Raw genomic sequence first — 23,179 nt, 5'->3', positions numbered from 1 at the left:
GCCACACTGTGGGAATGGGATGGTAAATCATACCTCACCATTTTCAGGGCACCGATACACTAGCAGGAGGCCTCAGAATTTCCCTCTAGGAAAGATGGGGAGAGATCAACAGGTACATCTCCTGGGAGCTGCAAAAAAGCCAGAAAAAAACCCTGAGCTAATTCAGAAAAAAAATCTGGTGATATCTTTTGAAATGCAATCAAGGAAAGCTCCAGCAAACCATAACACCCTATAACTCCTCATCATCCCAGCTAACTAGCAATTTACCCTTTATAATTGAAATTGGCCACTTTACTTAATTTTGTTCATTTGTAATTCAAAATTGCAATCAGGATCCTGGCATGGGTCCCTGGTTTGTCTATTTAAAGTGGATGCCCTTAGTTTGGTTGCTATTCTTTTGGCACCTCAGGTAGCTAGGACTGTGCTCTCATCATTCCTCTTAAACATTTGGATTTTAAAGGAGCATTAATATAGCAGAATATTGTAATTCCACCACATTTAACCTGCCAAATAAATTAAAAAAAGCTGTAAGGAGGGTGCAGAGAAGCTCCAGGGTGATTTAGACAGGTTGAGTGAGTGGGCAAATACATAAATATGAGGTTATCCACTCTGGTGGCAAAAACAGAAAGGCAGATTATTATCTGAAAGGTGATAGATTGGGAAAGGGGGAGGTGCAGCAAGACCTTGTGCACCAGTCGCTGAAAGTAAGCATGCAGGTGCAGCAGGCAGTTAAGAAGGCAAATGGTATGTTGGCCTTCATAGTGAGAGGATTTGAGTACAGGTGCAGGGATGTCTTGCTGCAATTATACAAGGCCTTAGTGAGACCACATCTGGAATATTGTGTGCAGTTTTGGTCTCCTTATCTGAGGAAGGATGCTCTTTCTATGGAGGGAGTGCAGCGAAGGTTCACCTGATTGACTCCTGGGATTGCAGGACTGACGTATGAAGAGAATTGGGTCGATTAAGTTTGTATTTGCTAGATTTTAGAAGAATGAGAGGGGATCTCATAGAAGCCTACAAAATTCTTACAGGACTGGACAGGCTTGATACAGGAAGGATGTTCCTGATGGCGGAGGAGTCCAGGACCAGGGGTCACAGTCTAAGGATGAGGGGTAAGCCATTTAGGACTGAGATAAGGAGAGATTTCCTCACCCAGAGAGTGGTGAACCTGTGGAATTCTCTACCACGGAAAGCAGTTGAGGCCAAATCATTAAATATATTCAAGAAAGAGTTAGATATAGTTCTTAGGGCTAAAGGGATCAAGGGATACTGTGAGAAAGTGGGAACAGGGTACTGAGTTTGGATGATCAGCCATGATCATATTGAATGGCAGTGCAGGCTCGAAGGGCTGAATGGCCTACTCCTGCTCCTAATTTTCTATGTTTCTATGAGGAATGGGTTAACTTTGTGCCATTTCTGATACGTTCTGTTCGGTTAGATTTAAGGCTCCAGCCTGGAGTATTCTTTTCACGAGAGTGGCACCAAGTCTTGATAATTGGGGATCTTAATTTTCCATAAGACCACGGGTCAGGATCTGATGCACATGGTCGAAAAATGGTCCTGCACACCAAAGGAGTGAGTCCAGCCACCTGACAGCAGGCAACACACACCTTCGTCCTTTTTCAAGAATGTAACAGCTCACGTTGGAATAGGCACTCAGAGCATCCCTTCTGTGAGTTAAATACAAAAGACCAGTGGGCTGTTCAGTCAGTTCATTTCATGTAGAAGCACGCAGTCTGGGCTAAGAGCCTCTGTTATAAAAGGGGTGTTCATGTGTAATTGAATTTTTGCAAATTGCTCAACACTTGTACACTGACGGAGGAGCCTTTACTAATAAGACAGGCTGCACACTTCCAGCACTGAGTGAGTGTGCATGCTGCCCACTATTTAGGTGCTTGTTTTATGCCTGTAAAATGGGTGTAGCACAATCTAATTTCTAGGCAATACATTTCGAATAGATCAAGTAGGGCTGCCACATCACATAACAATTAACAGACTTCTTCAACTATGGTGATTACATATGGTGATTATTAAAACTTTCTAATCACTTCTCACCTGCAAAACTAGACTAAACTGCTTGTCCAATTAGGATTAGTGTCTCTTACAAATTTAAAACTGGGAAATCTTTCTGACTGGTTCATGCTACAGTAATAAAATAACCTTTTTTTTTATAATTTTGAAAGACAGCAGTGATTATCAAGTTAACAGGTTCTGATCTGAATTGGTCTCTTATACATCAGAAGTTCATTTCTGGTAGGATACTGCTGGAGATAGGGGAAAATGTAATGATTTAACCTGGTAATGTAATTTCATTATTTTTAACTTTTAATAGTAATAAAATTAAAGATAAATATTCCAAATTCTGCAAATATTCTCCTCTTTTCCTGAAAAAAAGGAAATAAAGACCTACTTAGTGTCTTTCAAGGCCCTCTAGACGTCTCAAAGCACTTTCCAGCCAATGAAGTACTTTTGAAGTGTAGTCACTGTCGTAATATAGGAAATTCGGTAGCCAATTTGCACACAGCAAGCTCCCACAAACAGCAGTGTGGTAATGACCAAATAATCTGCTTTAGTGATGTTGGTTATGGGAGAAATATTGGCCATGACACTACGGAGAACTCATCTACTCTTCTTCAAGTGGTGCTATGTTATCTTTTCCATCCACCTGAGAGGGAAGACAGGACTTTGGTTTAACAGCTCATTTGAAAGATGGGACCCTCTGACAGTGCAGCATTCCCTTGGTACTGCACTGGAGTGTCAGCCTAGATTAAATTAAGTCTGTGGAGGGTGACATGGAACCCATAACTTTCTGACTCAGAGGTAAGAATGCTACCACTGAGCCGCAACTGACATCTAAGCCGCTAACTCGTGTCTAGGTATGGGTCCAAAGCTTCCAGCTGTCTCCTAAGTAACTATTTTTCATGTGGCATCCCTGACTGTGCATGTTGGCAAGCTATTGCATTATGTCTGCGGCTGAAGGGGACAAATCATATCTGAAACTTATCCTGTCCTCACCCAGTTAATGGCAGGAGCCACTGGAGGGCCATCAGAAGCTGGAATCCTGGCTGACCTTTTATTCTCTCTGACCCAGAGGCTGTATGTCCAAGGTGAGCTCACTTAGAATTCATCAGGGATTTAACTTGGATGAATAGCCCAGTAGCACACCACTAAGGGAATCCGAGATAAGATTTTAAAACTTTATTATAAAATTCTGTGCTGCAGCAGAATTTCCCCAGTTTTCTATTTGCAGTGAAATCATATATGTTTGCGCAAAGAACAAATTGGTGACTTAGCTACAAATAGTGAGGAAGAATTTCCCCGGCAGCATCTTCTCACGTGTAACCTCGCTGCAGTAGCCAGAGAGCAACAGAGTTCATGGAGCTCGCTGTTCTGGGAACAGAGCCACTGACAACTGTCTCCATTAAGAAGATAACGTCTCTGTGGTTTCAAATGAAGTATCTATGTGCTTTGTTTGCAAATATTTTGCAAGAACCTTTAATAAGGTTACATTCTTATCTGTATACATACATTTCATAAAGAGAAATCACACCCTTTCGATCATGTGCAGGCAGATGGTCTGATTTACAAGTCGCACAGATCTCCTTGCAGTGTTCAGGACTTTTTCAAAATAAATTTGACTTTCAACTTTGTACTTTATTAAATTAGATTTTGTATCTAGCCATTTAAAATTAATAATCCTTTTTTTATAATCATGCCAGTGATATTATTCTACCCAAGGTTTTAACAAAATGTGCAAAACAAATACAATAAGATACAAAAGACCAGTTTTTCACTTGACTGAAAATTAGCTAACAATGAATGAACGTACATGTACACATTGATGATTTTATAATACTAGTAATTGTTTGGTGCATGGTAAAGCAAATGCTAATAAAAATGCAAGATGAGCCTAAAGACACTGATATCTGCACACGGTTAAGTTAATTATGCGCGGCAGATTATCACTATGCCTCATTTGTTACTTACATTTCTCCTTTTTGACTTCTCCCAACCATATACTATTGCATGTCTGGCAACAGCCAGGTGACCACCAATTATTTTTTGAAGGCAGTACAGTGAACGTCAATGGGTTGTATGACTGCACTGATTACAGGGTTTTTTTAACTTGTACTTAGACAGTAATGATATATTGCTATAAAGTGCACATGATGCCATTCAGTTCAATGGCAATGAACAGTTTGAAGCCGTGCTGACTCTTAGAATAAGGTGAACAGAGTAACACAGTATAGTACATTAACCCGTAGGGCATGGCTTTTAATTCAACGCAAACTAACAAGAGCGCAAGTCTTCCCATTATGCAAAATGAGTTGGGGTAGCCTTACAAATCCTACATGGGTACAAATCCAAACATAAATTTGCCCATAATCAGTTGTAACACTCTGGGTAGTGCAATTACCCTTAACATTCTTGAGAAAAAAAAACAGTCCTACTTTTAATTGCGATTCAGTGTCCCTACTTGGGAATGTGTACCTGCAGATATTTGGTAAGGGCAAGATTGAGTTCAGCAGTATCTTGTGTCAAGGTGCAAAAATTTATAAAGCCACCTGGAAGTCATTGAATTCTGCTAAATGAGAGTGATGGCATTTAGACCTTAGATTTCATCAACTCCAGCAGGGAAGCATGGAAACTTAGAATCAAGGAATGGTTACAGCACAGAAGGAGACCATTTGGCCCATCATTTCTGCATTGGCTCTCTGCAAGAGCAACCTGTCTGGTCCCACTCCCCCACCCTTTCCCTGTAGACCTGAAAAACTTTTCTCTTCAGATAATTATCCAATTCCCTTTTGAAAGCCCTGATTGTATCTGCCTCCACCACATTCCCAGGTAGTGCAATCCAGATCCTTACTACTCACTGTGTAAAAAAGATTTTCCTCATGTCACCTTGTGTTCTTTTGACAATTACCTTAAATCGGTGTCCTCTGGTTCTCAACGTTTCCGCCAATGGGAATAGTTTCTCCCGATCTACTCTGTCTAGATCCCTCATGATTTTGAATACCTCTATCAAATCACCTCTCGGCCTTCCCTTCTCTAAGGAGAACAACCCCAGCTTCTTCAATCAATCCATGTAACTGAAGTCTCTCATCCCTGGAACCATTCTCATAAATCTTTTCTGCACCTCTCTAAAGTCTTCACATCCTTCCCAAAGTGCAGTCTCCAGAATTGGACACACCACTCCAGTTGAGGCTGAACCAATGTTTTATAAAGATTCATCATAACTTCATTATTTTTGGACTCTGTGCCGCTATTTATAGAGCGCAGGATCCTGTATGCCTTTTGAACTACTTCCTCAACCTGCCCTGTCACCTTCAGCGATTGTGCATATATTCCTCCAGGTCTCTCTGTTCCCGCTCCCACTTTAGAATTATGCCCTTTATTTTATATTGCCTCTCCTTTGTTGTGCAGGCCCCCGCCTCCCAAGAATGAGGCACATTAATTTCGCCACATGGACACTAAATTTCAAATTGTTGCTGGGAAGAAGAGTAGGCCTGTTACAAGGATTTGCCAGGCCCCTGGCCGGAAAGACATTTTTGCACATTAGCAGACAGTGTTGGAAAAAAGGAGCTATCCCCTGATCCGATACAATACACAGAAAAGACCTGGTCAAACCAGTCGGTCACGCGACCAACCTGCTGGTCAACTTGGGGAGTTTTAAATTGTAGAGACAGTGTTTGAAATGGCAGAAAGCTGTTTGCTCCTGCATTGAAAAGACCCTCTCCTCTTCTGTCTGTTCCCATCTCTTTCTCACCAGCTTCAGAATACATTGAAGACACATGAGCCCCAAGAGAGAAAAGTCTCCTACAGTGAGGCTTTTAAAAGTGAGATAGGAAGAGTTCAGGGCCAGCATGTTCCTGTTAGATGGAAGGGCAAGGCTGGCAAGTTTAGGGAACCTTATCTGGGTTGGAGAGCTACTCGCTTCAGTTGCAGACACGTTAATATTCAATCACACATGACCACAAGAACTTGGGATAAGTTTAAAAGCACTGTCTATGAAGGAGTTGAGGAAAATGGCTGAGCAGTATGGGTTCACTGTACCTGGCAAGGCTAGTGTCCCTTTTATTCCATGGACTTCAACATTGCTGGCAAATCTATTATGTGACACTTTCCATATGTACCACATCAACTGCATCACCCTCATCAATCATTTCTGTTACCTTATCAAAAAACTCAATTAAGTTAGTTAAACTCAACTTGCCTTTAACAAATCCATGCTGGCTTTCCCTAATCAATCCGAACTTGTCTAAATGACAGTTAATATTGTCCTTGATTATCATCTTTAAAAGCTTTCCCACCACCGATGTTGGGCTTATCCTTATGCCCTTTTTTGAACAAGGGTGTTACATTTGCAATTCTCCAGTCCTCTGACATCACTCCAGTATCTAAGGAGGATTGGTAGATTATGGCCAATACCTCCGCAATTTCCAATCTTACTTCCCTTAGCATCCTCGGATGTATTCCATCTGTCCTTGTGACTTATCAACTTTGTAAAGAGAGTGGGGATACATGAGGCCAGAATTAAAGGAATGGTCAGGGCAGGTTGTAGAGCTGGAAGAGATTAAAGAAATAGAAAGTAGCAAGGCTATGAAGGAACTTAAACATGAGGATGAGAATTCTAAATTTGAGGCAATACAGGACAGGGAGGTAATGTAGGTCAGTGAGGACCTCAAGGTAAGCAGATGAGGGCTTCATAAGTTTGCAAAAATCCAGGTCCTATGATGTAAATAGGGGCCCAAGTGAATTTAATGTGCAATTGTATGACCCAGGACTCACCAGACAAATTTATCGGCAAGTAGAAGCAGGTCCAAAAGAGGGCAAAAGAAGTAACATTTTAGTTTTTATTCACTGTTTACTTGTGATGAGAAGGAGCAGAAGTGCTACTCTGGGCACGATGAGGAAACCTTGGTACCCCCTTCCCCATCCTCTCCCAAACACCATTATTTTACTGTTGTGATCTGTTCCCATAGATCCCATGGTGGTCCCCTACTGCACAAAATTCCACTCCCACTTGCAAGCCATGTAATGATTCCCACCAGATGGGGCTGGAGGCTCACCTGAGAGATGGAAATGAGGCCTGGGAGTTAAAATGGCCCAGGACACACTCCACTATGGCCAGGTGAGCAGTACCATTTTTCAAGGGCCCAACACCTGTTTTAGGCGGCCACCCTGGACACCTGAAAAATGGTTGGATTTATGTCAGACATCTTTGGGGCACAGGGCATTGTGCCCTGAAACTGAACCTTTTGATACTCATTTTACGACTTCAAAAAAGGGCAAAATAAGGATTAATTTCTTCCTTACTTAATCCAGTAGAAGCCACTCGTTCTAATCCAGTTACTGGACTCATGCAGTTATTTTTGAGAGAGAACCGGCATGGACTCGATGGGCCAAATGGCCTCCTGTGCCATCTATGACTCTAATAGTCCCTTTCCCATCGCCAATTGTCCAACAATCACAATGCTCCAGTCAGACTGTAATTATGCGGAGCCTCAGAGGTAGAAAGCTATTTTTAGGTGCGGCGGTCAGCATTATTTTGGAAGTTGATGCAGAATTCTCAGCCCATGTATTGTGCACAATAATAACAGCTTGAGGTAGCTGGGATGGTGCTTTGTAAAGTATTTTTATTATTTTGCTTGGAAGTTATTGCATGTGCTACATCTAAAAGCATTTCCTGCTGAGAGTGTTAGATGTGTGCCTTAATCAAAAGTTTGCTGATCTCTTCACGCACTGCCAAAGTTAGCTCTGGTTAATCGGAGGAAACACAATGAAATATAAAAGCAAATCTCTGACACAATATTTCTTGTCCATAATCAGCTATTGTGTTTGAATTAAATTAACATTTGGTCTTGTGCCTTCGAGAAAAGTCTCACTGTAAGAAAGCTGGCAGTTTACAGACAGACCAAGGTCATTTAATCAGAATACTGTTTCATTTATTCACAAATGCTTCTTTCATATTCACATCAACATCATCATCTCAGAAGATAATAAAAGTAGAAAAGGGAAGTCAGGAGAGGAGAGTGGGGATAGGAGTCCTTAAGCTGCTCTGTTCTCTGACAGTCCCCAAGTTCCTCAGTCTCTCCACTTACTGCCCTATTAAGTGAGACAATTTGGCTGACTCCATTTTGAAAGAGGCCGACCGCTATATGTCTAAAGTTCCCACCTGTTACAGGTAATAGGCCCCTTTTAATATGGAAGTCAGGACCTATGACATTAATAGGACCCCAATAGCCATTTTAGGTCAGAAATAGCTAGAGCCTTTGTCGTGCTTGGGCAATGGAACCAAAGATGCTAATAGTCAGTGTTGATTTATTTTTGTGGGTCCCGGAGGAGCACAAAAATAATCAGAACTGCTGCTGCCCCAGGACATCTACCCTCCACAACTGTGCCAATCCCACTCCCCCGGCAGCTTGTCTTGTTGGTGGTTTCCCCAGCCTAGTTTGAGGTTTCAATGCAATGAGCTGATTTCCACCTGTTCCATGTCCCGCAGCTTGCCTGCCAAATTTAAATGAGGCTTGGGCCTCAAAATGGTGGGAGCCTCTTCACTACTGGAATGGGTGACCAACCAGCGCACACTGCGAGTGGATCGCCCCAAAATCAAAATTGATCTCAATAGTCATACAGCATACTATTTCCTTTAGATTTATATTAAGAAACAGTTACATGTTAAGTGCTGTTTAACTTCACTCTGAGGTTGAAATTCACTAAGTACTGATCTCAGAGCACTAGTTTATTTTAAATATGTTGAAGACTTTGTTAAAGAGGGAAAGTCGGAGTTTTAAAGGAGAATGTTAACCAGTGAGCTGAAAATGGAACTCAGCGTAATTTCAACCCATTCATGTCTCTATAGTTTGAAATGCAATAATTATTGATTGACAAATGACGTTTTATATGGCTTTTCGACCAAACAGTTTATTTTTGTCATTTGTTCCCTTTTAGTCTCGTCCAAATCAGTTGTCTATTCTTATTTCAGATAAAGATTAAAAAATTCCTGCAGCATTTTCTCTTCTTGGCTAAAACTCAGCCAATCTCTAGAAATTTCTGTCATATGTTTCTCTTTGATCGTCAGGGTCCTATTTTCATTAATATATCCACAAAGAAGGCAGTTTGACTTGTTCCCATTCAGATATATGGAATTTATTACCTCCAGAAAAAAAATGGAAAATTTTCTAAATGTCCATTCAGAACATAGCACTAACACAATATTTACGTCATGGTTTCTCATAAGGGCCACTTCCATGTTCCCACTCTCCCAATGGGAACAGACACTCACAGGGAGCATCCTTCCGAGAAAAATTGTACAGCCTTTGATTTCTCACTCCTTTTAACCAAAAATATATGAGCTACATGCCAGCAGTTTTCACATGATGCCTTCCTTCCCCTCCAAGCTCTGCTACCCAATGCATGGAAACCGCTCTACAGTGCATCAGTGATGTTCAGACACATGTTTAAATTACAACTTTTGTCCTGTATTAAAGAAAAATCAGATGATATCGTGTAGGTCAAGGAGTGTCAGCGGTAGACCTAAAAAGAAGAAAGTCGACACTGACAAACTGAAGCGAACAACAAAGCATTGATTTTTTCCACATTGTCGGGTAGATGCCAGCATTGTAGCTACTACTACAACAACAATTTAGATTGATATAGTGCCTTTAATGTAATAAAACATCCCAAGTTGCTTCACAGGGACATTATAAAGCAAAATATGATGAGCCACATAGGAGATAATTAGAGTAACCTAAAGCTTGGTCAAATAGGTAGGCTTTAAGGAGTGTCTTAAAGGAGGGAAGCAAGGTAGAAAGGCGGTAGAGCTCTCGGGAGGGAATTCTAGAGGTTAAGTCCCAAGCAGCTAAAGGCATGGTTAACAATGGTGGAGAAATTAAAATCAGGGATGTTCAAGAGACCAGAGTTAGAGGAGTACAGATATCTCAGGGGGGTGTGAGGCTGGAGGGCTTCTGCTGTAATTTTGGCAGTGGTCTGCTGGAAAGGCTGCAAATTGGGCTGGTGACCTGGACTTGCTGGGTTACCTGTTGAGGACAGAGCTGCCACTGAGCCCAAATAAAGGACTCCTAAGTTCCGAGTTCACACTTTTGGGGCCCTGAGAGGGTCCTTTCATGAGGCTAGGAGAGTTAGGCCTCGTGACACTAAGCATACCAACCGAGTGGAGGTGGGGCGCACTGGGAGTTCCAAGCTAGAATGGAGGTCTAGTCCCCTTGAAGAATAGGCGCTTTCTTTTAGAAATAAAAAATTAAAGTCATGGGGGGGAAATCATAGATGTTTCCAACAAGGAGCTGCAACTGTGCCCCAGCAGACCACTGAAGGCAAATTCTGGCCTCTTCAATGGGTTGCTGGGTGCTGTAAATGCACCCCTGGTGGTGCAGGTGCTATGCCACTACAATGCCAAAGCAAGACCTTCCCCTGACCTCGCAAACTTTGACAGGATGAGCAGTATTGCTGGGGACTGCTCAGCACTTTTGCCATGATGTGTCTCTCCCTGCAGACTTCTGTAGTCCTAATGTTTTGGATGAGACCCATTAATCAAAACAGACAAAGGATCGTCTCAGCCAATGTTAACGTTCTAAATCATATGAACCTATCTTTCTTTTTCAGATGCTGACTGACCTGCTGAACATTTCCAGCAGCTTCTGTAATCTTTTGTCAGTGGTAATTTAATGTGGCTTTTTACAGGGATGGCATAAGGAGTTTAAAATATGAGAAAATTACTGATTTAAGTAATTAGATCTCTCTGCTGCCCCCTCCCCTTCATAAATGACCAAACTGGTGATTATAGCTCAGGAGCAGTAAGCATTTACCATTGTGTTAAACCCATATTTGAAAATGGTCTGTGGTAGCAATACCACTAAAAGCAGCCTTTGTGCCAAAGTGCAATTTTCTCCTCTCCAGAAACTAAGCAGTAGAATTACTAACAGCCAAAAATAGGGCCTGCAATGACTCATGAGAGAACCGCCAGTCACTGCAGTCTATCTCTTTCTCTGTTACTTTGACTGCAAATGGGTAGGAATTTTCCAAATTCAATCACAAACTCACATTGCTGTCATTTAATAGATCACATGAAATAATTTTGCGTCAAATGGAACTAATCCACTGTCACACAAAATAGGTTAGCTCAGAGCTGTGATTAAATATAAATTATATAAAGAAACATCACTGACAGTCCCAAATTCCTATCAGAATCTGCTACAACATGCCACATCAGAAGTAAACAATTTTACAGAATCAAAACAGCTTATTAATATTTTCCACAATTACCATGAAGCCAGATTTCCATGCACAATCATAAGAAAAGGGTGTAAATGTGCACTTCTGGCAAATTTTTGTGGTGCTGAAACTTGGTTAAAGGTGAATTTTTTTTTACCCTAAGACTCGGTGCTCAGTGTGTCTGCAAACACACTCTGATCATTTGATGTCAGTAAAGAGATCTGTCTCCTGCTATAAATAACATAAACTCGTGGAAGCCATGGCCTGAGCACATAAACAGGCATCATAACATCAGATACATTGTTGAATCCAGAATGTAATTAGAGTGGAATATAAATATGGGCGACTTGGATGGGCCAGACCCACCTGGCTGTTTTATTCAAAGACTGCATATAGGCTTGTCTTTAATTATCAAAATGAGACTCCATAATGTCACAAATGCTTTGTTTCCATAATTAGATCTTTAAGTCAGAAACTAAGCATAAGACTCAAATACAATGTAGTGAACTATTATTATCCACCTTTATATATTTAAAAGTATTGGCAGCAGATAAGCTATGGAAAACGCAGAATCCAAATGTAGCCAGTGCAAAGTCATAACTTTCAAGTGGCAGGTATGGGGCGCTCACGACAGTAACAAAGAGAAGACAAAGCTGACCTGATGTTTCAGCTGAGATGAGTTAATTGGACGATGAATTTTAATTAAATGAGTTGAGTGCCGTAAGGGAGAAGTTATTCTGAACTTGCTCTGCATTGAATTATTAAAGGTGACTGAGTTAATTGGCCAGTGAGTTAGAATTAAGTAAATTGCTATAAGGGGGAAGGTCATTAAAATTCCAGTCTAAATTGGATCATTAGTGGCGCCTGTATTATCTGGTGTGATTCCACGGGATCTTCGTGATGCCGTTATTATCACCTTGTACAAAAACAAAGGAGAAAAATCAGACTGCTCCAACTACCGTGGGATCACCCTCCTTTCTATTGCTAGGAAGATCCTGGCTAGAATACTTCTGAACAGGCTTGTGCCTACCATTGCGGAAGAAAACCTCCCAGAGAGCGAGTGTGGTTTCAGAGCAAACAGAGCCACCGCAGTCATAGTATTTGCACTCAGACAATTAAAGAAAAGTGTCGTGAGCAAAACAAAGACCTCACCAAGGCATTCGACAATGTGAGCAGAGATGGACTTTGGAAAATCCTTGAAAAACTTGGGTTCCTGGTCATGTTTCATGAAAATCAGTATGGACAAGTCAAGAAAAACAGGAACCTCTCAAGTCCGTTCCATATCTCCAATGGCATGAAGCAGGGATGTGTGCTGGCCCCGACCCTATTCACCATATTTTTCAGCATGATGCTGCAGCAGGCAACGGAAGACCTTAAGGAGGGAGTTTACATAGGCTTTCGGACTAATGAAGGCCTTTTCAACCTCAGACGGCTTCAGGCTCACACAAAGACACAAGAAAAGTTCATCCGTGAACTTCTTTTCGCCGATGACTGAGCTCTCCTGGCCCACAGTCAGTCAAACCTGCAATGTATAACAACACATTTTTCCGAGGTGGCACAACTCTTTGGACTAAAAATCAGTTTAAAAAAAACTGAAGTCCTGCATCAGTCTGCACCCCAAGAAGAATATAGACCACCAAGCATTGTCATCGAAGGAACCGAGCTAAATGCCGTCAAGCAATTTACTTATTTGGGGAGTGTCATCTCGTTTGATGCCACCATCGACAATATAGTGGACAATAGACTCTCAAAAGCAAACAGTACATTTGCAGACTCTACAAATGTGTGTAGAGCAACCACAGCCTCAGCCCACAGACCAAACTCAAAGTGTACAAAGCCATAGTCCTCACCACCCTTCTGTATGGCGGCAAGTCATGGGTCCTGTATTGCCGTCGTGCACACCTTCTAGAGTGCTTCCATCAGCACTGCCTCCACAGCATTCTCAAGATGCACTGGCAGGACTGCATCTCAAACACTGAAGTCCTGGAAATGGCCAACATCACCAGCATCGAGGCCATCCTCCTGCAAAGCCAACTGTGTTGGATGGGTCACGTTGCCAGGATGGACAACAATCGCCTGCCCAAGAACGTGTTGTGGAGAGCTGACCACGGGTATAAGGAACAGAGGGGCCCCATGCAAGCATTTCAAAGACTCCCTGAAGAAGTCCCTCTCTGTGTGCCACATCGACCATCGCCAGTGGCAAGCGCAGGCCATAGACCATGATGCCTGGAGATGCTACATCAAGAGGGCTACAGACACCTTTGAGCCTGAGCGAAGAACCAGCATGAAAGAGAAAAGGAGGATAGATCCAGTTGCCCCCAGCAGCGACTGCACCTTCACTTCGACCGGCTGTGGGAGAATCTGCCACTAACGGATAGGCCTGACTAGCCACTAGTGGGCTTGTAACCTATGACTACAACCTTCCCAAAATCTTCATCCACGAAGAAATGCCAAGAGATTTACATACACACATAAAAGCTTGTGTGGCAATTAACAGTTATGTTAGCTTGGTATACAGATATGTATAATAAGACAGGGGTGTGCATAGGGAATGATTGTTGAATTGAATTTGTATACATGGTGACTATGGGGTATGTTAAAGAGCACTTCTTCATGTGCATGAAAATCAGTGCCATATTGGCAAGGTACCAATCTCAAAGATATAAATCAGCAGTTTCACGTAGCAAGTAGAATATCCCTATACTGTCAATTCAGCAGGATGAGACCAGAAGTGAGTAACTATAGTTATCACCAAGGAAAGGCTGAGAGGTCATTTAAGAGCAGGGGAGTTCTCCCCACTATCCTTGCCAATATTTATCCCTCAACCTAAAAACAGATTATCTGGTCATTATTGTGGGACCTTGCTCTGTGCAGATTGACTGCCGTGTTTCCTACACTACAAAAGTGACCACATTTCAAAAGTACTTAATTGGTTGTAAAGCACTTTGGGATATCCTGAGGTAACGAAAGGCACCATATAAATGCAAATCTGTTTTTGTGAGGGATTGTGATGAGGTTAATTGGGAAAGATTGACCTAGATTTTAATGTTCAGATACACTGGCAGCAGTGGAAGGGGGTGCAGTGGGGAGGTAGGTGGGCCTGAGAACACGTGGGAAACATGGAAGTATGTAAAGCTCATCCGTCAGTGGCTTTTTAACACAGCTGCTGCGTTAACATATGATTTCCGGGTTTTCCGACCAGGTAACATCAGCAGGAATGATGACTGCCCACGTGGCATGATTTCAAATTCACTATTTAAAGGGACACTTAGAGCTGGGAAGGCGAAGTATTGAATGAAAAAATCCATGGAAGGTAGAAGGTCAAAGGCTTTTCCCTGCTTCAGTGATGCCTCCATGGATGTGCTCTTGGGAGCTGTGAGGTTCCAGAGGGATATACTGCACCCTAGCAATGGGAGGAAGAAGCTGGCTGGGGGCATCAAGAAGATGCGGTTGGAGGTGGCACAAGAGGTCAGCAGTAGGAACGTGATGCTGCACTCTTGGATCCAACGCAGAAAGCAGTTTAATGATCTAAGCAAGGCAGAAAAGCTGAGGACAGTGCCACATTCACCCACTTCCTGATATGTGTATCACCCAAACTCCTTACTCTTGCTTCTCAACTTACTCCAGTCATTGGGTCACCCCTCACTCCAACATAGCTTGTAGATGCACCCATCCTTCTGTCTATGCACTCCCTCATATCCCCATCTGTCCATCCTGCCTCACCCTCATCCTTGTGCAAAGTCATGCTTCTCCCTCATAGTCACCCTCAAGAAATGTTCTCCTTCCAACTATTCAAGACAGGGCATTACTCTCACTCACAGGTCTCTTCTTTCCCACCCTGCAGGAGAAAAGCACAGAACACAAGGGAGAGACAGAGAACTAGAGGTGGCCCTCCAGTCATCTCCTCAGTAACAGCTACATAGAAGGAGGTGCTGGAGATCAACAAAGGCTCAGTGTACATGTCCATCAGAAATAGGGAGATGGAGGCCTCCGTCATGACAGAATTAAATATGATACAGTCACATAGCAGATATGTTGTCACGGCAGGTGAAATATGATTATGTGCATAATGATAACTTCAAACATTCTTACCTTTACAGTACTCATTGATGTCTCTTATCTCCCACAGGCCTTCACGCATCCCTCAGGAAGTAGTCCAGGTCATTACCAATGACAATGACGCCTCAAAGCAGGTCACTCACTCTGATGGTGCACCTTCACAGGACTCATGCAGACCATTCACCAGCTCAGATACTCACACTTTGGTGGGACCAGTAAGGCAGAGAATTGGGTTTTCACCTGGTGACTCACACATCACAAGCAATCAAGACCAGATGTCATAGACAGAAACAGCAGTAGTGAGATCATAGGACGCTCCAAGCTCTGCTCACCTGGATGCAGATTTTATACCTCAGGGGCCATCAATGAACAAGATACTATAAATGTCACCTTAAACAGAATCAATGATGCCTTGGCCAGGGCTGTTCAGTGCCCCACTGATCTGCAGCAAAGTGTTCTTTAGCTAATTGCTAGCAGGGAAGTACTGGTGGACAGTGAGAGGGATAATGGTGAAAGGGGACCTCCCCCATGTTAAACACCACTTGGAGGAAGCACAGAATGTACTCTGGGTGGGAGACTTCAATGTCCATCACCAAGAGCGGCTCGGTAGCACCACGATTAACCGAGCTGGCCGAGTCCTAAAGGACATAGCTGCTAGACTGGGTATGCAGCAGGTGCTGAGGGAACCAACAAGAGGGAAAACATACTTTACCTCGTCCTCACCTATCTGCCTGCCGCAATTGCATCTGTCCATGACAGAATTGGTAGGACTGACCACCACACAGTCCTTGTGGAGACCAAGTGCCCTCTTCATATTGAGAATACCCTCCATCGTGTTGTGTGGCACTACCACCATGCTAAATGGGATAGATTTCAAACAGATCTAAAATGCAAAACTGGGCATCCATGAGGCGCTGTGGGCCATCAGCAACAGCAAAATTGTATTCAACTAAAATCTCAAACCTCACTACCTGGCATATTCCCCACACTACCATTACCATCAAGCTGGGGGATCAACCCTGGTTCAATGAAGAGTGCACAATGGCGTGCCAGGAGCAGCACCAGGCATACCTCAAAAAGAGGTGTCAACCTGGTGAGACTACAACCCAGGACTACTTGCATGCCAAACAGCGGAAGAAGCATGCGTTAGACAGAGCTAAGCAATCCCACAATCAACGGATCAGATCCAAGCTCTGCAGTCCTGCCACATCCAGTCATGGACAATTAAACAACTGACAGCAGTGGGTGGCTCCACAAATATTCCCATCCTCAATGATGGGGGAGCCCAGCATATCAGTGCAAAAGCTAAGGCTGAAGTATCTACAACAATCTTCAGCCAGAAGTGCCGATTAGATGATCAATCTCGGCCTCCTCCTGAAGTCAATTTGATTCACTCCGCATGATATCAAGAAACGACTGAAGGCACTGGATATTGCAAAGGCAATGGGCCCTGACAACATTCTGGCAATAGTACTGAAGACATATGCTCCAGAACTCGCCACGCCTCTAGCCAAGCTGTTCCAGTACAGCTACAACACTGGCATCTACCCGGCAATATGGAAAATTGCCCAGGTATGTCCTGTACACTTTAAGCAGGATTAATCCAACCCGGCCAGTTACCGCCCAATCAGTCTACTCTCATCATCAGTAAAGTGATGGAACGTGTTATCGACAGTGCTATCAAGCAGCACTAGCTTAGCAATAGCCTGCTCAGTGAACCTCAGTTTGGGTTCCGCCAGGGCCACTCAGCTCCTGACCTCATTACATCCTTGGTTCAAACATGGACAAAAGAGCTGAACTCCAAATTGAGGTGACAGTGATGGCCCTTGACATCAAGGCAGCATTTGACCAAGTATGGCATCAAGGAGCCCTAGCAAAACTGGAGTCAATGGGAATCGGGGAAAACTCTCCACTGGTTGGAGTCGTACCTAGCCCAAAGGAAGATGGTTGTGGTTGTTGGAGGTCATTCATCACTGCAGGAATTCCTTAGGGTTGTATCCTTGGCCCAACCATCTTCAGCTGCTTCATCAATAACCTTCCTTCAATCATAAAGTCGGAAGTGGGGATGTTCACTGATGATTGCACAATGTTCAGCACCATTTGCGACTCCTCAGATACTGAAGCAGTCCATGTAGAAATGCAGCAAGGCCTGGACAATATCCAGGCTTGGGCTGATAAGTGGCAAGTAACATTCGCACCACACAAGTGCCAGGCAATGACCATCTCCAACAAGAGAGAATCTAACCATCTCCCCTTGACATTCAATGGCATTACAATCACTGAATCCCCCATTATCAACATCCTAGGGTTACCATTGACCAGAAACTGAACTGGATTAGCCATATAAGGCAAATCCTGCAGCGAGTAACTCACCTCCTGACTTCCAAAAGTCTGTTCACCATCTACAAGACACAAGTCAGGAGTGTGATGGAATACTCTCCACTTGCCTGGATGAATGCAGCTCCAACAATACTCAAAAAGCTTGATATCATCCTGGACAAAGCATCCTGCTTAATTGGCACCCCATCTACAAACATTCACTCCCTCCACCACCAACGCACAGTGGCAGTAGTGCGTACCATCTACAAGATACACTGCAGCAACGTACCAAGGTTCCTTCGACAGCACCTTCCAAACCCACGGCAGTTGTATGGGAACATCACAACCTGCAAGTTCCCCTCCAAGCCACACACCATCCTGTCTTGGAACTATATCTCCTTTCCTTCACTGTTGCTGCATCAAAATCCTGGAACTCCCTTCCTAACAACACTGTGGGTGTACCTACCCCACATTGACTGCAACAGTTCAAAAAGGCAGCTCACCACCACCTTCTCAAGGGCAATTAGGAATGGGCAATAAATGCTGGCCTTGTCAACGACGCCCATATCCCATGAACAAAGAAAAAAAAATTGGGGTTTCCGTTCAAAGCACTCATTCCTCCCCCAGCTCATCCCTCAGCCAGTATCACAGAATTACACAGAATCACAGAATTGTTACAGCACAGAAGGAGGCCATTCAGCCCATTGTGTCTGCACCAGCTCTCCGAATGAGCAATTCATCTAGTGCCACTCCCTGCCTTCTCTCCGTAACCCTGCACACTCCTCCTTTTCAGATAACAGTCTAATTCCCTTTTCAGTGCCTTGATTGAACCTGCCTCCATCACACTCTCAGGCACTGTATTCCAGACTTTAACCACTAACTGCATGAAAAGGTTTTCTTCATGTCACCTTTGCTTCTTTTGCCAATTACTTTAAATATGTGCCCTCTCGTTCTCTGATGTAAGGTCACTGGCCTGAAACGTTAACTCTGTTTCTCTCTCCACAGATGCTGCCAGGCCTGCTGAGTATTTCTAGCACTTCCTGTTTTTATTTCAGATTTCCGGCATCTGCAGTATTTTGCTTTTATTATAGTAAAGATTTGTAGTTGCACAAGGGAATGCACATGGGTGTGTTACACAATTTTAGAATGTTAAGTTTCTGTTTTAGATTTGTGCCACATAAATATTACTCTTTTGCACCACTCTCCTGTCTTGCCCACTCTGCAGTAGTGGCTGGCAAGTGGCCTTTTCAATTGTGTGACAATGAATGAGAAGACATGAATTAACTCCAAGCATTGGGGGTGGTGGGGGTGGGGGTGGTGGATGGGGGTTGGTGGTGTGCAAGGGAGATTTGTTGTTTGCAGGACTGCTTAGTGTTAGTGGCATTGGCAGGGGAATGAGGAGTGGTGGTGGTGGGTGCAAAAGTGGTCTTTGCATGTGGTTGTCAGATGTATACACTGGTAGAACCTAAGTGAACCTTGCAATAATGAGGCAATCCTGGGCAGCATCCTCCTGCTCCATGTCTTCCTCCTCCTCTTCAGTATTGTCTGAGCAGGTTCTGTGCTCTGTGCCTTGGTCCTGCTGAAGGTCCAAACCTCACTACTCTGCAATGTTGTGCACTGTTCAGCACCCCATGACCATTCTGAAGACCCTGGCTGGTGCATATGGAAGGGCATCAGATCTGTCCAGTCACCTGAAGCACAACTTCAGCAAGCCTTGCCGTGTTCGATGACACATTTGGTGATCCTATGCCTTTCATAGTATCACTCCTGGGCCTCATTCCTCAGGTTTCTGAGCGGTATCATCAGCTGTGTTTTAAATAGGTATCCCTTGTCTCCAAATAGCCAGCCGGTAACTCTGCTTCAAGATGCGAAGTGATCAGGCAAGGTAGACTGCTACAGCATGAAAGCATCATAGCAGCTGCCCAGGAATTTTGCACGCATCTGCATAAAGATTTTTTTGTGGTTGCACACCAGCTGCACATTGATGGAGAGGAAACCCTGACAGTTCACAAATACTCCTGGATGATGTGTGGGTGCCTTAATTGCCACATATGTGCAGTCGATGACACCCTGCACCTGAAACCAACCAAAGGCGCAACCTGAGCACCCGCTCACTCTGACTGGCCTCATGGCAGGATAAAAATACATAATTGCCTGCCCTGGCAAAGAAGCAATCAGTCCCCTGTCTTAGGCATTTGTGGGCCACTGACTGCGAGATCCTGCAAATGTCTCCAGCAGAGACCTGGAAGAATTCAGAGGCAAAGAAGTTGAGAGCGGTGTTGACTGTGACAGCCACTAGTAAAATGTGGCCACCAGGTCCAGCTGGGAACAGATCTTGTTCTAGCAGGGTACAAATGTCTGCCACCACCTGACATCTTAAGCCTCCTGAGATATTACCGTTCCGACATGTTGAGGAAGCTTATCCACTACTTGTAGACCCTGTATTCTGCTTTTTATATATTTGTTTGTGGATATGGGCGTTGCTGGCAAGGCCAGCATTTATTGCCCATCCCTAACTGCCCTTGAACTGAGTAGTTTGCTAGACCATTTCAGAGGGCATTTTAAGAGTCAACCATATTAAACAACAGGCTGCTGCTGGTGCTGCTTCTGTTGGTACTCCTGCTCCTGCTGGTGCAGGCCATCTTGGTCTTCATCTGAGGTTCAAAGCAAGTGTTAGCGGCACCCCCTGCTGATATGATAGATCAGAGCTCCAAAGTGCAAATCAGACCTCCGAAGCTCCAAAGGGTAGATGTAACCTTCAAAGTGTGTAAAGGAATCTCTCAGCACAGGTACTGTGAATAAACCCTTTCACACAAGCAGACAGGAAATGAGTTGTAAGTACTGAGTACTTATTGGCATATTTCCAAGTCATGTCTTCAGCCCCTCAATTGTTGATGTGTTCTCACCTTGCTTTCACTGATGAGTTCCAGGAAGCGCAGGAAACGCATGACCCTATGTTAAGTTGCAAAACCCACATTGATATCACTCTGTGTGATTAACATATTAGAGTTGACAACCCACTTCCCACTCGAGGGAGTTGCATGCATGCAGACTAACGCACTGGAGTCAAATGTGGAAGTCGGAGGGTTGGAGTCGGTTTCCCAACGCACTCACATTTTTCCAGCATTTCACTTCCCAACTCACATCCAAACCAGCCCGTTCACCCATGTCTAAATTCACCCCTTTATTTTCCCTGCCTGTGGAGAGAGTGTTAAGAGGTCATCAAATTTAAAACTGTCACTAAGAGAGTGAGGAGAGAGTTTAAGAAAAATTTCCTCACACAGAGCTTCAGGGTCACTGGCCTGAAACGTTAACTTTGCTTCTCTCCACAAATGCTGCCAAACCTGCTGAGTATTTCCAGCATTTCTTGTTTTTATGTCTCCATCTTGAGGTGCCCACTGAAGAGTCTGGTATTTGTTTAAAAAAAACACTGGTCATAGCTGCAAGGCCACTCCTGTTGTTGGGAAATCCCTCCTCAGGATGGCCAGCGGCCATAGATGTGACCCACTGATAGCCATAGCTTGGGTAGGGGGGTTTGATTGTAGGAGGCTTTGCGGGACCCCCCCAGGCCAGACATCAGCAAGTCGCCTACAGGCACCCGCCAGGCTTGGTCCTCATTGGAGTCCCATCTAGTGGTGTGTCCAATCCACCCACAAATGGACAGTTACTTATAGATTGGATACCTGCCAGTGCTGGGTGGATAGCCTCTGCCAGTGATGACCTGCCTCCGGAAAGATCGGCCAATTGTCATGAAATTACTCCTGGTCCTGCCTTCTAGCCCCGGTCCCTGCCTAGAAAGAGCCAGCACATACATGATAGCTGAATGGCCACCTGGTGTAGTTCTATGGCTCTATGGATTCTAGCAGTATTGGCCAAATGGTATCTTTATAATTTTATGGATTAAATTGAATGGTACAATTACCATATAGCTTTGCTGCTGTTAGCTGCCTGACTTTCATAGACAGCATTGACAGTACATAAATTGAAACTGCTTTGGAAGTACCAAGATTCACCTGGCATCTCTAGAGACAGAAGTTCCACAGAAGCAATGTAAATGCTGTCTTCAGTGACACTAGTCACCATTTATTCTGCTAGCAAGTGGAGTTCAGTGACTCAGGCTGTGGGCCACTGGCCAGAAAATAAAGCCACAAATCATAACTGTCAACTAATGTAAACAAGATGGATATCACAGCAATAGGAGTTCAAAGTGTCACAAAGCCAATTCTTCTTCTAGTGCAGTGGGTTAGCACAGTGGGGTTGGGCTTGAAATATACAATGGAAAATATCTACTGATTATAAATGTTTTACATAAAATGAGTTTGGCTTCTTTTCTCCACTACCTTTAAACCCCTCTCCCTTCCCTCACCATCCTGACTTCCAACAAGAATGAGGAGCCCATGGACTTCTTGGTCACTAAGTTTGAGACCATCAGTTCAGCTGACTCTGCTGCATTCCTTCCTTTCCAGCACCAAAGTGCCCACAACTTGGTCCAGACATGCTGTCAATTGGCAATCTCATACAAAGACAGCATAAGGACAGCTGCTGTCACCAGTTATTTCTGAGACGTTCTGTTCTGGTGTTAGGTCTAGGTACGTTATTGCATCTGACCAGGCGTGCCTGGACCACGAAATGTTCTGTTCCCCAACATTGATATCCCTCACTCTACTAAGCACTAAAAATTCAACAAACTAAAAACGTTGAGTTTTCCTTTAAGTCTAATTGACAGTCATCAATGACCTCAGCGTGAAGTCAGGCGAACAAGAAAGAGCATAACAACAAAATACTATTGTTCATGGTCTGAATGAAACTCACTTGGAGAACTGGTGCTTATTGTTTGTGTTAAAGGGAAACAGCTCTCAGTGGTGAAGAAAAATAACCTTGCGCAGACTGAAACCATGTGAGTGCAGTTAACGAGGCTTTAGCTCCAAACTAAAATTCCTACTTCTAGATATAAGGCAGTGCTTCAAAGCAGATTTGTAGCAGGCCAGTAGAAAATCCGTTTGACATTGACTGATGGCATTAAAAACATTGAGTTTTGAAGAGGGTTGAGGAAAACAGTGGAAACACAGTATAAAGTAAAACACTGGTTGATTACATCTGCATCAATTGAATTTGAACAGAGTATCATTTTTTGGTATAAATGTAGAATAACTTGCTGCATCAAAGTTATCTGTGAAATTAGATGGCAGTTATCTGGAAAAAAACTTGCATTTATGTCGCACCTTTCACATCCTCAGGATGTCCCAAACAGCTTCACAGCCAATGAATTATTTTGGAAGTGTAGTCACTTGTTACATGGAAAAACACAGCAGCCAATTTGAGGAAAACAAAGTCCCACAGCCAGTAGATAAATGACCAGATAACCTTTTTATGGTTATGTGATAAATGTTGGCCAGAACACTGGAAGAATTGTCTCATAATTTTTGAAAAAGGGTCTCAGTTTAACATCTCTGAAAGGCAGAACCTCCAACAATGCAGAAGTCCCTCAGTAGTGCACTGGTGTGTAACCTAAATTATGTGCTCAAGTTTCCTGGAAGGGGGCAGAACCCCAACCTATCGACGCAGAAGC

Source organism: Heterodontus francisci, chromosome 6 (genome assembly GCF_036365525.1).
Source record: "Heterodontus francisci isolate sHetFra1 chromosome 6, sHetFra1.hap1, whole genome shotgun sequence".
NCBI lineage: Eukaryota > Metazoa > Chordata > Chondrichthyes > Heterodontiformes > Heterodontidae > Heterodontus > Heterodontus francisci.
Note: the sequence above shows the minus strand (reverse complement) of the source record.